Below are 13,997 nucleotides of genomic sequence, written 5' to 3' on the forward strand. Positions count from 1 at the left end.
GTTTGGCCACACGAAACTCCAGATAGAAAGGTGGTAAAAACTTCAAACTTTGCTAGATTCTACAACAGTTTATTCTTTTAAAATTTCTTCCTTATTTAAATACTGTTTAAAGAAAAACAAATACAAAATTAATTATCTAAAGGCAAAGAATGCAAAGCAACCTTTGTGTTCCTTATAATAATTGACTTAATAACTCTGCAGCTGCGTTATGGGGAGTGTATAAAAGCTTCTGTTCTGAGAACAAAGGAGCACGTGCAGAAGTGAGACTAAAATATCCAGTGACAGTATTTCACCACATAAATTACTTAAAAGGTTTTAGTCAAGCCTCTTAACAGATGCAATTTTAAAATGGTTTTTAGCTGGAAAAAAAAAATTGAAAGTGCTTACCCGGTAAAAGAACCGAAGTAGTCCTGAACTGTTACGTAAGACTTTTTACAGTTGGATCTTTGTCAAAAGGGGATGGGGGTGATGGGAGAAAGCAGCAACAACAATCAAAAAAGTTGGAACTGCTGTTGCTAGAGGACAACTTCTGTGCTTCAAGATAGGATTCTTGCTGTAGAAAAGGAACTTCAGCCAGCACAGCATCCTGTCCCGGTAGAAAAATGAGTTTTGTCAGTTTTTTTTTTTTTTTAAATAAAAATAAAAAAAGATACTGGAGCCCAGGTTAGACAAGGTACTGAACCGCGCCAGATTTCCTGCAGCCCTGTCTGCTTAGCTTGCATTGAACTATATATGACCCAGATGATGGACAGAAGCACAGTCAGTCATGTGCACACTGGAAGAAAGCGGATTTGCTGGTCCCCGGCAGGGCAGGGGTTTGTCTTCTGATTGGGCTGTGCCCGAATCGGTGAAACGTGAAGCCCTCACCATTCAGAGGCTATAATTCAGGACTGGCAGTTTGAGTGTCTGGCTGCTTCCAGTCACTGAGAGAGACTTTGTAGGTGTTGCTTTTGTTTGATGGCATGACCCACACAGTGGTTGCTTACACCTATATGCATGTATTTAGAGACTAGACTTTCTAAATAAAATAATACGGATGACTGCCAGAGTCCCTTATTGGTGAATTGTGCTATACCTAAACTAATTATTTTATTTGGAAATTTATTGTGATTCTAATCAGCTTCCTATTCAGACTATTACATGGTCCTGATTTTGCAATTTGAGAATTATAAAAGTGGTGTATGAAGCCAAGAGTGGTGTGGTGTGTGTGTGCCTGTAGCAAGTTCGGCTTTAGAAGGCAGAGGTAGTAAGGATTGTGAATGCCATGTCAAATTTAGCTACATAGTAACATCCTATCCAGGGAGGGAAGGGAGGAGGGATGTTTTGTACGTGTAAATTATACTTAATGAAAATTGGATGAACAGCAGAGAAGTGAATTTTTAGTTTTAGGGTGTTTGAACACATGAAGAAGCTTTATCTCTTATTGTTCCTTTTTGAGACTGTCACTCTTTAGTCACATGGGGGTTTTGGAGATGGCTAGTATGAAAGCAGAGACTCCATGGAGCTGTGGTATAGTCTTTAATCATACAATACAACCCTCAGTTGCTCTCTTTAGGCTGGACTACAGTCCTTGGTGTTTATCACCTTTCTAGGCCATTGATAAACCAGGTTGTCATAAAGTACTGTCAGTTGTAATGTTTTAGTAAAAGACAGTTGCTTTGTTTGTTAATAAATTGAAGTTCATTTTTAAAAATTGAAGCAATAAAATTACATTATGAGGGGCTGAGATATGGTGGCTCAGAGGTTAAGAGTAGTGGTTATCTTCCAGAGGATTCAGTTTCAATTCCCAGCATCCACATGGTAGCTTACAACCTTATCTATAACTCCAGGGCATCTAATGTCCTCTTCTGGCCTTCTCAGGTGCTAGACATACAATGGTCCATGTAGTAGTTGGTTGTAAAACACCCCTACACATTATTTTAAAAACTATTGTGAGATCTTACTTCTGAGATAAAGAATCTACTCTACATGAACCCATCATTTTTATTTTCTTAAGGGACTCCTATCTCAAATACTTTAATAAAATCTAATCCATATTAGGTATATAAGGGTATGTATGTATAAGCAACTAGCACTGTTATGTAGTTTTCATGGCTATTTTGTGGGGTATTCTGACTTTAGGTCGTAGTGAGAATGAATCACAGCCAGGTAGTCCTGAGGTTGAGGTAGAAACTTTGTGCCTTCTCCTTGAAGAGCTAGAGTCTAAATTGCTGAGGCAGTGTAGGAGTGGTTGTTCTTAGACCCTGGGAACAGAGCTGATATGAGAAATCTGAAGACCCAGTAGGGTTGAAGAAAATTGAGCTGCTTTTGTTTTAGTGGACTACTTCTTAAATTGTCTAGATTCAGGTATTTTGGGCTGGTTTTTACTCTTCATGAGTTAGCTTTTGGAATAAAAAATGAGATTTGGGGCCGGGCGGTGGTGGCGCACGCCTTTAATCCCAGCACTTGGGAGGCAGAGGCAGGTGGATCTCTGTGAGTTCGAGGCCAGCCTGGTCTACAAGAGCTAGTTCCAGACAGGCTCCAAAGCCACAGAGAAACCCTGTCTCAAAAAACTTAAAAAAAAAAAAAATGAGATTTGGGGCAGAGATGTAATTCAGTTGGTAGAATGCCTGCCTAGCATGCATGCAGCCCTGCATTCAATACCCAGCCCTTTGTAAATTGGGCATAGTGTCACATGCCTATAATCCAGCGCTTTAGGTGGAGGCAGGAGGACCAGAAGTTCAGCCATCCTCCACCTCTATAGCCAATTTAAGGCCAGATTGGTTAATCAGCTCAGATTTTTTTTTCTTTTGCCATTACTCGGAGATAGCTTTCTCCATTGCAGTTCAACCAAAGTGACTCTCTAAAGGTTCTGGACAGCTTTCTTTCTTGAGGGAAGTACATATAGTTAGGTGCCAATGTCAGTTAGAGAGAAGGATCAAATCATGTGGAAAGAATTGGGTTGGAAGACTGGACCATACACTCTTACATTCTGCTAGGAAAATGACTGTTTTCTCAGAAACGAGATTAGTCCAGTGTTAATCATTTGATTGCATAACTAAAGCTATAAGGATTTTTGAGTAATTTAATTTTAAAATGACTTCTTTTTAATTTATTTAAATGTGTTTGAAAGTTTGCCTGAATGTACGTGCACCCCATATGTGCCTGGTGCCAGAGGAGTCCAAAAAAAGGGTATCAGATCACCTGAAATGGGAGTTACACATGGTTATAAACCACCATTTGGGTGCTGGACTGATGGGGTTCTCTGCAAGGGCATCAAATGCTCTTAACTGCTGAGCCACCTCTCCAGCCTTTTTTTTTTTTTTTTTTTTTTTTTTTTTTTTTTTTTTGCAGGGTGGGGAGGAATCGGTTGGGTTATTAACACAGAGCTACACAGCTAGCCTAGACCAGGCTGGCCTTAAACTCAGAGACCCTCCTGCCTCTGTCTCTGCTGTGCTAGGATCAAAGGTATATGACCCCATATATCTATGTTGTTGTTGTTCTTGTTATTTTGGTTTTTTGAGACAGAGTTTCTCTGTAGCTTTGAAGCCTATCCTGGAACTAAGTAGCTCTTGTAGACCAGGCTGGGATTAAAGGCACGTGCTGCCACCGCCAGCTTATTTTATCTATGTTCTTATGGTCTTTTTCTTTTTTTTCTTTGCTTTTTTAAAAATTTGGGTTTTTTTAGTGATATTTATTGAGTTCTACATTTTTCTCTGCTCCCCTCCCTGCCTCTCCCCTACTCCTTCAACCCTCCCCCAAGGTGCCCATGCTCACAATTTAATCAGGAGATCTTGTCTTTTTCTACTTTCTACTTCCCATGTAGATTAGATCTATGTAAGTCTCTCAGTGTCCGCATTGTTGTCTAAGTTCTCTGGGATTGTGGTTTGTAGGCTGGCTTTCTTTGCTCTATGTTTAAAAACCACCTATGAGTGAGTACATGTGATAATTGTCTTTCTGTGTCTGGGTTACCTCACTCAAAATAATGTTTTCTAGTTCCATCCATTTTCCTGCAAACTTCAAGCTGTCGTTATTTTTTTTCTGATGTGTAGTACTCCATTGTGTAAATGTACCACATTTTTCTTATTCATTCGTTGATCGAGGGGCATTTAGGTTGTTTCCTGGTTCTGGCTATGACAAACAAAGCTGCTATGAACATAGTTGAGCAAATGTCCTTGTGGCACAATTGAGCATCCTTTGGATATATACCCAAAAGTGGTATATTGGGTCTTGAGGAAGGTTGTTTCCTATTTTCTGAGAAATTGCCACACTGACATCCAAAGGGGTTGTACCAGCTTGCATTCCCACCAGCAATGCAGAAGTGTTCCTTTTTCCCCACAACCTCTCCAGCATAAGTTCTCATCAGTGTTTTTGATCTTGGCCATTCTTACAGGTGTAAGATGGAATCTCAGAGTTGTTTTGATTTGCATTTCTCTGATGCCTAAGGATGTTGAATATTTCCTTAAGTGTCTTTCAGCCATTTTAGATTCCTCTGTTGCGAGTTCTCTGTTTAAGTCTATACTCTATTTTTTTTTTTTTTTTTTTTGGATTATGTGATTTTTTTGGTGTTCAATTTCTTGAGTTCTTTGTATATTTTGGAGATCAGACCTCTGTCTGATGTGGAGTTAGTGAAGATCTTTAGATCTTTTCCCATTCTGTAGGCTGTCGTTTTGTCTTGTTGACAGTGTCCTTTGCTTCACAGAAGCTTTTCAGTTTCAGGAGGTCCCATTTATTAATTGTTTCTCTCAGTGTCTGTGCTGCTGGGGTTCTATTTAGGAAGTGGTTCCCTGTGCCAATGCGTTCAAGTGTACTTCCCACTTTCTCTTATAAGGTTCAGTGTGGCTGGCTTTATGTCGAGGTCTTTGATCCATTTGGACTTGAGTTTTGTGCATGGTGATATGGGTCTGTACTCTTCTACTGTAGTGTTTCTCCTTCCTCCTGCGCGCGTGTGTGTGTGTTCATAAAGGTGTACATGTAGAGGCCAAAATTCAATCTCTAATACTGGTCATAAGCCGTTCACCTTGTTTTTTGAGATAGGGTCCCTTACTGGGACCTGGAACTTGTAAATTAGGCTAGGCTGAGTCTCAGGGGTCTGCTGCTCTCTGCATCCCCAGGGTGTGAGTATGTGTCATGCCCATTCTCAGCAAGCACTTTTCTCATTTTCTCGAGTGGACGCTTATATGATTGACTTTTTTTTTTTTTAAATTCCATTCAGTGCTATCTAAGCACCACTTTTATTACACGCTACAAACTTTGCTCAACTGTGACTTTCCTTTTTACTTAGGTTATTTTTCATTTGATTGTTATTTGCAAGTCTTAACATATTGCCTGGTTTGATCTTAAGCTCTTAGTCTCAAATATCTTCCTGCCTCAACTTTTGAGGTGCTAGGACTACAGGAATACACAATGTGTTTGGATGGTTCCAATTATTTTTAATTCTCTCTTAAGACAGCTTCTTTGATTCATAGTTTAGATTATAATGTTTTAGTGTTTAAATATTTGGGATTTTTTTTTTCAGGTTACCTTTTGCTGATTTCCAGTGATCAGAGCAGGTATTATGTGATACATTATTTTAAATTTGTTTGGATGAGTTTTATGGTTCAGAATGCCTCATGTGAGCTTATGTAATATATTGTCCTGGGGTGTCATAGATGGTCATTCTATCCAGATGACTGACAGTGCCACTGAGTACAGTGTGCTCTTGCTGAATGTCTGCCAGCTTGTATTCATTTTGTACAAAGATTTGAATTCTCTAGTTGTTGTAATATGAGTGGCGGGGCTGCGTCCCAGGCACCCGGCCGCCCGCATGGCTTTACCTGAAATAATTACACGGAAACTGTATTCTTTTAATCACTGCCTGGCCCATTAGTTCCAGCCTCTTATTGGCTAGCTCTTACAAATTGATCTAACCCATTTCTAATATTCTGTGTAGTACCATGAGCTGGCTTACCAGGAAAGATCTTAACCTGCGTCAGTCTGGAGTGGGAGAATCATGGCGACTCACTGACTCGGCTTCTTTCTCCCAGCATTCTGTTCTGTTTACTCCATCCACCTAAGGGTTGGCCTATCAAATGGGCCTAGGCAGTTTCTTTATTAATTAACTAATGAAAGCAACAGATTAATACAAGACCCACCTCCATCATCTAGTTGTAAGTGGAATGCCATGGCTCAGATTTATATGAGAGAGGGGCAGAAATAGTCAAAGAGCCTGGGGTTTTTTTTAACAATTTTAAGGCAATGGCATTTTTCCAGATACAACAGGGCTTGTGCATATATGAACTCTATATGGGCATATAGAGACTGCTGCAGCACACACAAACTCAAGCTAGACAAAAATCCCAGCACAAATGTGAGAAAGTGGGCACGACATGCTGCCCCTAGCCAGAAAACTTTTCACAAATAATAGCTGATGGGAGAGAGAAGATCTGTTTTTTTTTTTTAATGGAGTACAGGAAAGAATATGATAAAAATAGGCTGTATGAAGCACAAATAATAAAAACTCAAAGACAGATAATGGGGTTCAACCTGAAGACCAAAAAAGCAAAGCAGCCAACCAATGGCTTTTACCTCGACCTCAGTCCAAAAATTATGATTTTTTTAATAATCACCATATATATATATATGTTTTTTTGAGACAAGGTTTCTCTGTAGCTTTGGTGCCTGTCCTGGAACTAGCTCTTGTAGGCCAGGCTGGCCTCGAACTCACAGGGATCCACCTGTCTTTGCCTCCAAAATGCTGGGATTAAAGGCTTGCGCCACAACCTTAAAAGGAATATTTTTATGATAGTGTATACTTGGGAATGGAATGGAATGTTATTTGAAGGCTGTCTTAGACTAGCTCCAAATTATACTGTTCTTGTTAGGGCAACCATTGAAAATAAGTTCTAAAAGTACAGTTAATATAACAAGAAAGGAATAAACAGAAACAAAATGCACAAATTACTAAAGGCAGAAAATTTGGAAGAAAAAACAAAGATAAAGATAAAAATATGGTAGATATTTAGTCCAAGTTTATAAAAAATCATTTTGACTGTCAAGGTAATGCACCATTATTATTTAGACTCTTCAAGAGCGCCAAGAACTAAAATCCAATTCCATTTTATCTATAATCTCAAAAGTAAAGGAAGAGGAAATTAAAGTAATACACACTGTGCGGACACCACTTAAAAGGAACGGGAACAGCTGTAGGACAAGGAAGGCTCCAGAGCAAGGAGTTAACAGGTAATGTGTAATGATAAGAACCTGTTCTCCAAGAAGACATCAACACATCAGCTCCTGATGTGTATACCTAACAAGAGTGTCAAAATACATGAAATAGCTCCTGTTTTTTTTGTTTTTTTTTAATGTATTCTGTAACATGAACGGCCAGGCCTGCAAGTGTTTTCTGTCCTCCCACCAGGTTCCCCACAACTGTTTAGTTCCAAAGAAAATCACACATAGATCTTTATAAGTTATAAAGCTGATTGGCCCATTAACTCTAGTCTCTCACTGACTAACTCTCACATCTTGATTAACCCATTTTTCTGATCTATGTTAGCCATGTGGCTCAGTACCTTTTTCAGTGAGGCAGATGACATCCTGCTGCTCCGGTAATCTGGGCAGGAGTGGAAGGAATCAAATTCCCCTTTCCCAGAATTCTCCTGTTCTCATTACATCATTTCTACTTCCTATCTGGTTTTCCCGCCTATACTTTCTGCCTGGCAAATCAGCGTTTATTTAAAACATGATTGACAGATTACAGACAGTATTCTTTGATGTAGTAGCATTTCATTTGTATTTTAATAAATAAAGCTTTCCTGAAGATCAGAAAAGTAAAACAGCCACTTTGTCCAGCCTTACAGATCAGGCAGCGGTAACACACAATTTTAATCCCAGAGACCACAACGATACACACCTTTAATCCCAGAGGCCACACTAGTTTGCCATAGAAATCAGGCAGCAGTGGTGCATACTCTTAATCCCAGAACTAGAGAGGATTATAATTAGCTGGGTGGTGCTGGTGCACGCCTTTAATCCCAGCACTCGGGAGGCAGAGCCAGGCAGATCTCTGAGTTCGAGGCCAGTGTGGTCTACAAGAGCAAGTTCCAGGACAGGCTCCAAAGGTACAGTGACACCCTGTCTCAGGAAAAAAAAAAAAAAAAGAGTTTGGAGATTATTGATTCGGGGAGACTATGGATCAGAATATTGGTAGAAATTTTAAGAAGTGGGAGAGATGACTTACGAGCACTGACTGCTCTTCCAGAGGACCTGTATCCAGTTCCCAGCACCCACATGGCAGCTCATAAATGTCAGTAACTCTGGTTCCAGGGTGATCCAACATCCTCAGGTACCAAACACACATGCAATACACACATAAAAGTACAAGCAAAACACTAATACAGCTAAAATAAAAAAACAGCAACAGCAAAATAGGAAAATCAAAAGTATAATCACTATATGTGTGTACTTGAGTTAGTTCCAGTGTTTTTCTTGCTCTACAAGTGTGTTTGTAGGGCTGAGATTCACAGATTTGTTTGCTTGAGTTTTGAGACAAAGGCTGTGAATGCCAAGAGCTGTCTTAAGAGTGATATGGGGCAGGAGGAATGGCTTCTCTATCATTTACCTGGAGTTTAGATGCATATCAATTTGTATATAGTCTTTCCTCTTTGCATCAGTTTATCTAAAATGTGTGGTACATATTTAAAAACTCAGTAATTTAATATTCAGCAGGATCTATCTATACACATCTGATTTTGTATAGTACAAAGATGGAAGATTATAGTCTATGACTATATAAGTTTACAGTGATTCTTATAACATGTTTAGTTTTTATCATATTTATTTACAAAATGGAGCAACCTATCCTCATTGTCAGATATTGTTGTAAGAGGAGCAGCTGTGTCCTGCCGCCCGGCTAGCTTAACCCCCGAAATAACCACACAGAAATTATATTAATTAAATTACTGCCTGGCCTATTAGCTCTAGCCTCTTATTGGCTAACTCTCACATCTTGATTAACCCATTTCTATTAATCTGTGTATCACCATGTGATTGTGGCTTACCTGCAAGAGTCTAACCTATGTCCATCTCAGGCTGGAGATTCATGGTGTCTGCCACACTGTTCTTCTTCCCAGCATTGTGTTCTATCTACTCCGGCTATCTATTTCTGCCCTATCAAAAGGCCAAGGCAGTTTCTTTATTCAACCAATGAAAGCAACACATAAGTCAGAAGGACCTCCTACACCATTTAGTCTGTTGTAAGAGGGCGAGCAGAGGGCTGCTGCTGCTTTTTTAAAGAGAAAGAGACCACGTCCCAGTGGGTTGGTATCTCAATGGCTATTGGCGAAGGAGAGGAAGGAGCTCCCGCAGCAAGATATGTCTTACAAGTTTATTCTTCAGGGATTTTACAGTTGAGGCATGTAATTACTATTCATTTGCGAGTTGCTAGATAAAAACAAAATCCTTAAGACCTCAAGATGTAAGGAATGGTTTTGTTATTTGATGTGGGGATCTCTTCCAAACCTTTCTTGGCTCTAGGCCAAGATTCCTATTTTATTTTTATTTTTTTTTTGTTTGTTTGTTTATTGTTTTTTGAAACAGGGTTTCTCTCTGTAATCCTGACTGTCCTGGAGGTCCACCTGCCTCTGCCTCCTAAATGCTGGGATTAAAGGTGTGCACCACCAAACCCAGCTAGGCCAGGATTCTTAGTAATTTGCAAGTATTTCATACATATGCCCCTCTGGTCCTTCAAACCTTAACAGCTGTGGCTTCCTTAATTATTTTGGTTGATCTAGCCACACTGCATTGAAATTGGAATTAAGGTTACTCTGCTACCTCCCTTTCTTTCTTTTTTTTTTTTTTTGGTTTTTTTTTTTTTTTTTTTTTTTGGTTTTTCGAGACAGGGTTTCTCTGTGGTTTTGGAGCCTGTCCTGGAACTAGCTCTTGTAGACCAGGCTGGTCTCGAACTCACAGAGATCCGGCTGCCTCTGCCTCCCAAGTGCTGGGATTAAAGGCGTGCGCCACCACCGCCCGGCCACTACCTCCCTTTCTAATGGCTTCTGAATCTACTGAATCTAGTCAATGAATTTGGTCATCACCCTTTTTATTTCTGCTGTCATTTCCAAACAACCACCTTCTCCTCCCCTCTCATAAGTCATTTTCCCCTACCTAAAAACTTAATTTCACTTTATATGCCAGAAACTATGTTTCTCAGCTGAGGTTGACTGGCAATATTTGGAGACAATTTTTGGACTGGAGCTAACAGTCAGAGACTGTTATTGGCCTCTAGTCTCTGTTGGCATAACTTGCTGTTATGCACAGCAGTTTCATATAATAATTATTGTTCAGCCTGATACAGCAATAATTTAGAACTTGAGATATCTGACTCAATCTAATGTCTAAAGTACAGTCACTGTATTTAGATGCCTCAGGTCAGCTCTGTATTTATCCTCTCTGACTGTTGCTTGAAGGGACCTTGGGAGTCAGTCAGACTGTATAGTGTTCCATAGTACCTAACTCTCATTACATCCCTTTAGGTGGGTTTCTCTCCCTAATTTTTTTTTTCATAGATGATAAAGCTGAGTCTTTTTTTTTTTTTTTTTTTTTTTTTAAAGACAGGATCTCTATGTATCCCTTGCTGTCCTGGAACTTGCTATGTAAACCAAACTTAGGATAAAACTAAGTCTTAAAGAATTAAGTAACTGGATCAAAGCCAAATTGACAGAGCAATTTGGGTCAGGGCAGACAGCCTGACCTTTACTTTTACTGGGACTGTTAACAGTGTGTCCCGCCTGATCTCATTGCAGTTCTCTCTGTTTCTCTGTGGCTTATGTCTTGCTGCTTCTCTGCGTACAGTCCCCAGTACAGAGTTGCTTTGGTTCTTCAGTCTGAACTCAAAATCCTCTTTCCAAACTCTTTCCCACAAATCTCTTCAAAGTTTCTAAAATATTTTGCATTTTCTAATTGTTTAAATTGATTTATCTGTTCTTGGAGAATTTTATGCATTTCATATATTTTTGAATGTCTTCCCTGCTTCAACTTCTCCAGACCTTATTATTTTTGATTATCTGTATTCCTAAGTATCCTGTAATAATATAGCACATCTGAGATTTGGGGAATCATAAAGTAAAATGATCTTATTTTTATTTAAAATAAGCTGGGTTTGTAGTGCTGCCATCAGGTGTTTTAGACCAGCACAGTAGCACAGCTTCACAGAGTTAAACAAGTGCAACATTAAAAAAAAAAAAGTAACACACCTTAAAATAGTATTTTGAGACAGGGTTTCTCCATATAGCCCTGGCTGTTCTGGAACTCACTCTGTAGATCAGACTGGCCTCAAACTCCCAGAGAACTGCCTACCTCTGCCTCCCTGATGGGATTAAAGGTGTGTGCCACCACAGCCAGGCTGAGATTAGGTAGTTTTTGGAAACAAACATCTGATTTGAGAAAGATAACTGTGTTAGTCAGGGGTCTCTAGACTAATTTATAGAATGAATATATATATATATATATATATATATACACACACACACACACACACACACATAGGAAGAGAATTTATCAGATTAGATTTATTAGAATGATTTATAGGCTGCAGTCCAATTAATGTTTAGTCCACATGGCTGGATGTTTTAACTGGTCTTCAATAGACTCTTCTTATCCAATCAAAGTCCAGATCTGAAGTGGATACACCTACTTCAAAGCCAAAAAAAAAAAAAAAAAGCAAAAACAAACAAACAAAATCCCTCACAGGTGTGCTCTCCACGTGTGGAATCCAGTTAATTCCAAATGGAGTCAAGCTGACATCAAGAATAGTCATAAGAGGGGAATTGGTTCGCGCCATTGGGTCTGAAGAGCTGTAGTCTCTTTGAGGCTCATGGTGTTCCCCACCAAGAGGCTCTGCGTGCTGCGGTCCATGGAGGGCATTCGCTGGGCCTTCTGCGGCACCTGGCTGCCGAGTTGAGCCGAATGGCTGCTGGCGGTGTGGTCAATCCAGCCCGAGGAGGAGCGCATCAGCCAGTTTGTGTTTGCCCGTGACGCCAAGGCGGCCATGGCCTGTCGTCTGATGATAAGGAAATTAGTTGTAGAGAAATTGGGTATCCCTTGGGATCATATTCGTCTGCAAAAAACTTCAAAAGGAAAGCTGGTTCTTGCAAAAGACTCTTTGAATCCCTATTCCAACTTCAACTTTATCATCTCACACCAAGAGGACTTTGCAGTTCTAGCTGCAGAACCCGAGTTACAAGTTGGCGTTGATATAATGAAGACTAGGTTTCCAGGTAGTGGTTCGATTCCAGAATTCTTTCATATTATAAAAAGAAAGTGTACCAACAAGGAGTGGGAAACAATCAAGATGTTTTAATAATGAATGGACTCAGCTGGATATGTTTTATCGGCACTGGGCACTAAAAGAAAGCTTCATAAAGGCTATTGGTGTTGGATTGGGATTTGAAATGCAGAGGCTTGAATTTGCTATATCTCCATTAAACTTGGATATAGGTCAGGTTCATAAGGAAACACATTTGTTCTTAAATGGGGACGAAGAAAAAGAATGGGCTTTTGAGGGAAGTAAAATAGATGAGCACCATTTTGATGCAGTGACTGTTAGGAAACCTGATAGAGCTAGACAACAAATATTTCATATCAAGATGATTTTAAACCATCCCAGAGGCAGTTTACCATTTCTTAACTTTAATGATTTGATAGCATCTGCTATTCCTATGACACCAGAGGATCCTTCATTTTGGGACTATTTTTGCTTCACAGAAGAAATTCTAATACGAAATTTACCAAGTCATGATAGATTCCCTGAGTAAGGGGAGAAAATGAAAATAACAATCTTCTCTGCTCATTAAAATAAAGTGCTAGATGTGGGCAAATTTTATTTATTAAAACATTTTTAAAGACCCAAAGGCTTTTTAAGAGCAGATTTCCAGTTCAGTGACTTCTTTGAATATGTTTACTTCTTCCTTTCCAGAATTGTAATTGATAGAAATGATGACAGAATCTTCTAATGATAAATGCGCTTTATAGAAAGAAAACAGTAAAGTGTAAACATGCTGAAGGCAAGCATTTTTAGAGAACTACTAAAATGAGTTATTGTTCCAGAAACTTTTATTGAAATGAATCTATATTAACTTTTTTTATTTTTATTTTATTATTATTATTAATTTTTTTTGGTTTTTCGAGACAGGGTTTCTCTGTGGCTTATTAACTTTTTTTAAAAAGTGATAAATATGTTTTGTAGTTTCAAGAAATACATCTGCTCTTCGTAACTATTGTTGCTGTATAAATTTAGTAGTTCTAAAATATTGTCTTCTGTGATGTCGTCTCGCGTATAGGGTAGGGTTTAAGTTGTCCTAGCATTACAGTACTCATTTTGCCTTAGCTGCAGTAATAGAAACTGCTGTTGGAGCATCCAGGTCTATTTAAGTTGTGACATTTGTTTTATTAGAGATGAATAACAACTCCACCCCCCAAGATTCCATCTCTTCGAATGTGTCTTGACATTTTTTACCACTGTCAAGAATGAGACTATAGAAAGGAAAAGCTAAGGCTGGCTTGGGAGAATTTCATTGAGGTAACACTACTGGACTTCAGGAAGATGTACCATACTGTATTAATTTTTCTCTTAGGAGTTTTAATTTTATCATTAGTGTAAATGGTACTACAGTGAAAGCTCTGGCATTTGAAGAGACATGCTTAATTGTGTCTTGCAGACAGGTTTTAGAAATGGAATGATTGATTCAAAGGATTTTGTGTGTGTGTGTGTGTGTGTGTGTGTGTGTGTGTGTGTGTGGTTTTTTGAGACAGGGTTTCTCTGTAGCTTTGGAGCCTGTCCTAGAACTAGCTCTTGTAGACCAGGCTGGCCTCGAACTCACAGAGATCCACCTGCCTCTGCCTCTGCCTCCCGAGTGCTGGCATTAAAGGCGCGTGCCACTACCACCCGCCTGGCTGATTCACAGGATTTAAACACATTGTTGGTGTGTGTTCTTACTACATTGCTCTTGAAAAACTGCAGTTTATTCTTCAGTTAGTCG

At 39.3% G+C, this 13,997-nt stretch overlaps 1 protein-coding gene and 1 pseudogene across 2 annotated transcripts in view; both read left to right on the forward strand.

Annotated features, from left to right (window-relative positions):
- The window catches only part of Nr6a1 (nuclear receptor subfamily 6 group A member 1), a 160,361-nt gene that overhangs the window by 84,714 nt on the left and 61,650 nt on the right, over nucleotides 1–13,997 (forward strand). The gene's annotated exons all lie outside the window — the stretch shown is intronic.
- On the forward strand, nucleotides 11,834–12,773 carry LOC130864782 (L-aminoadipate-semialdehyde dehydrogenase-phosphopantetheinyl transferase-like; annotated as a pseudogene).

The sequence above is a fragment of the Chionomys nivalis genome, chromosome 22, assembly GCF_950005125.1.
Source record: "Chionomys nivalis chromosome 22, mChiNiv1.1, whole genome shotgun sequence".
NCBI lineage: Eukaryota > Metazoa > Chordata > Mammalia > Rodentia > Cricetidae > Chionomys > Chionomys nivalis.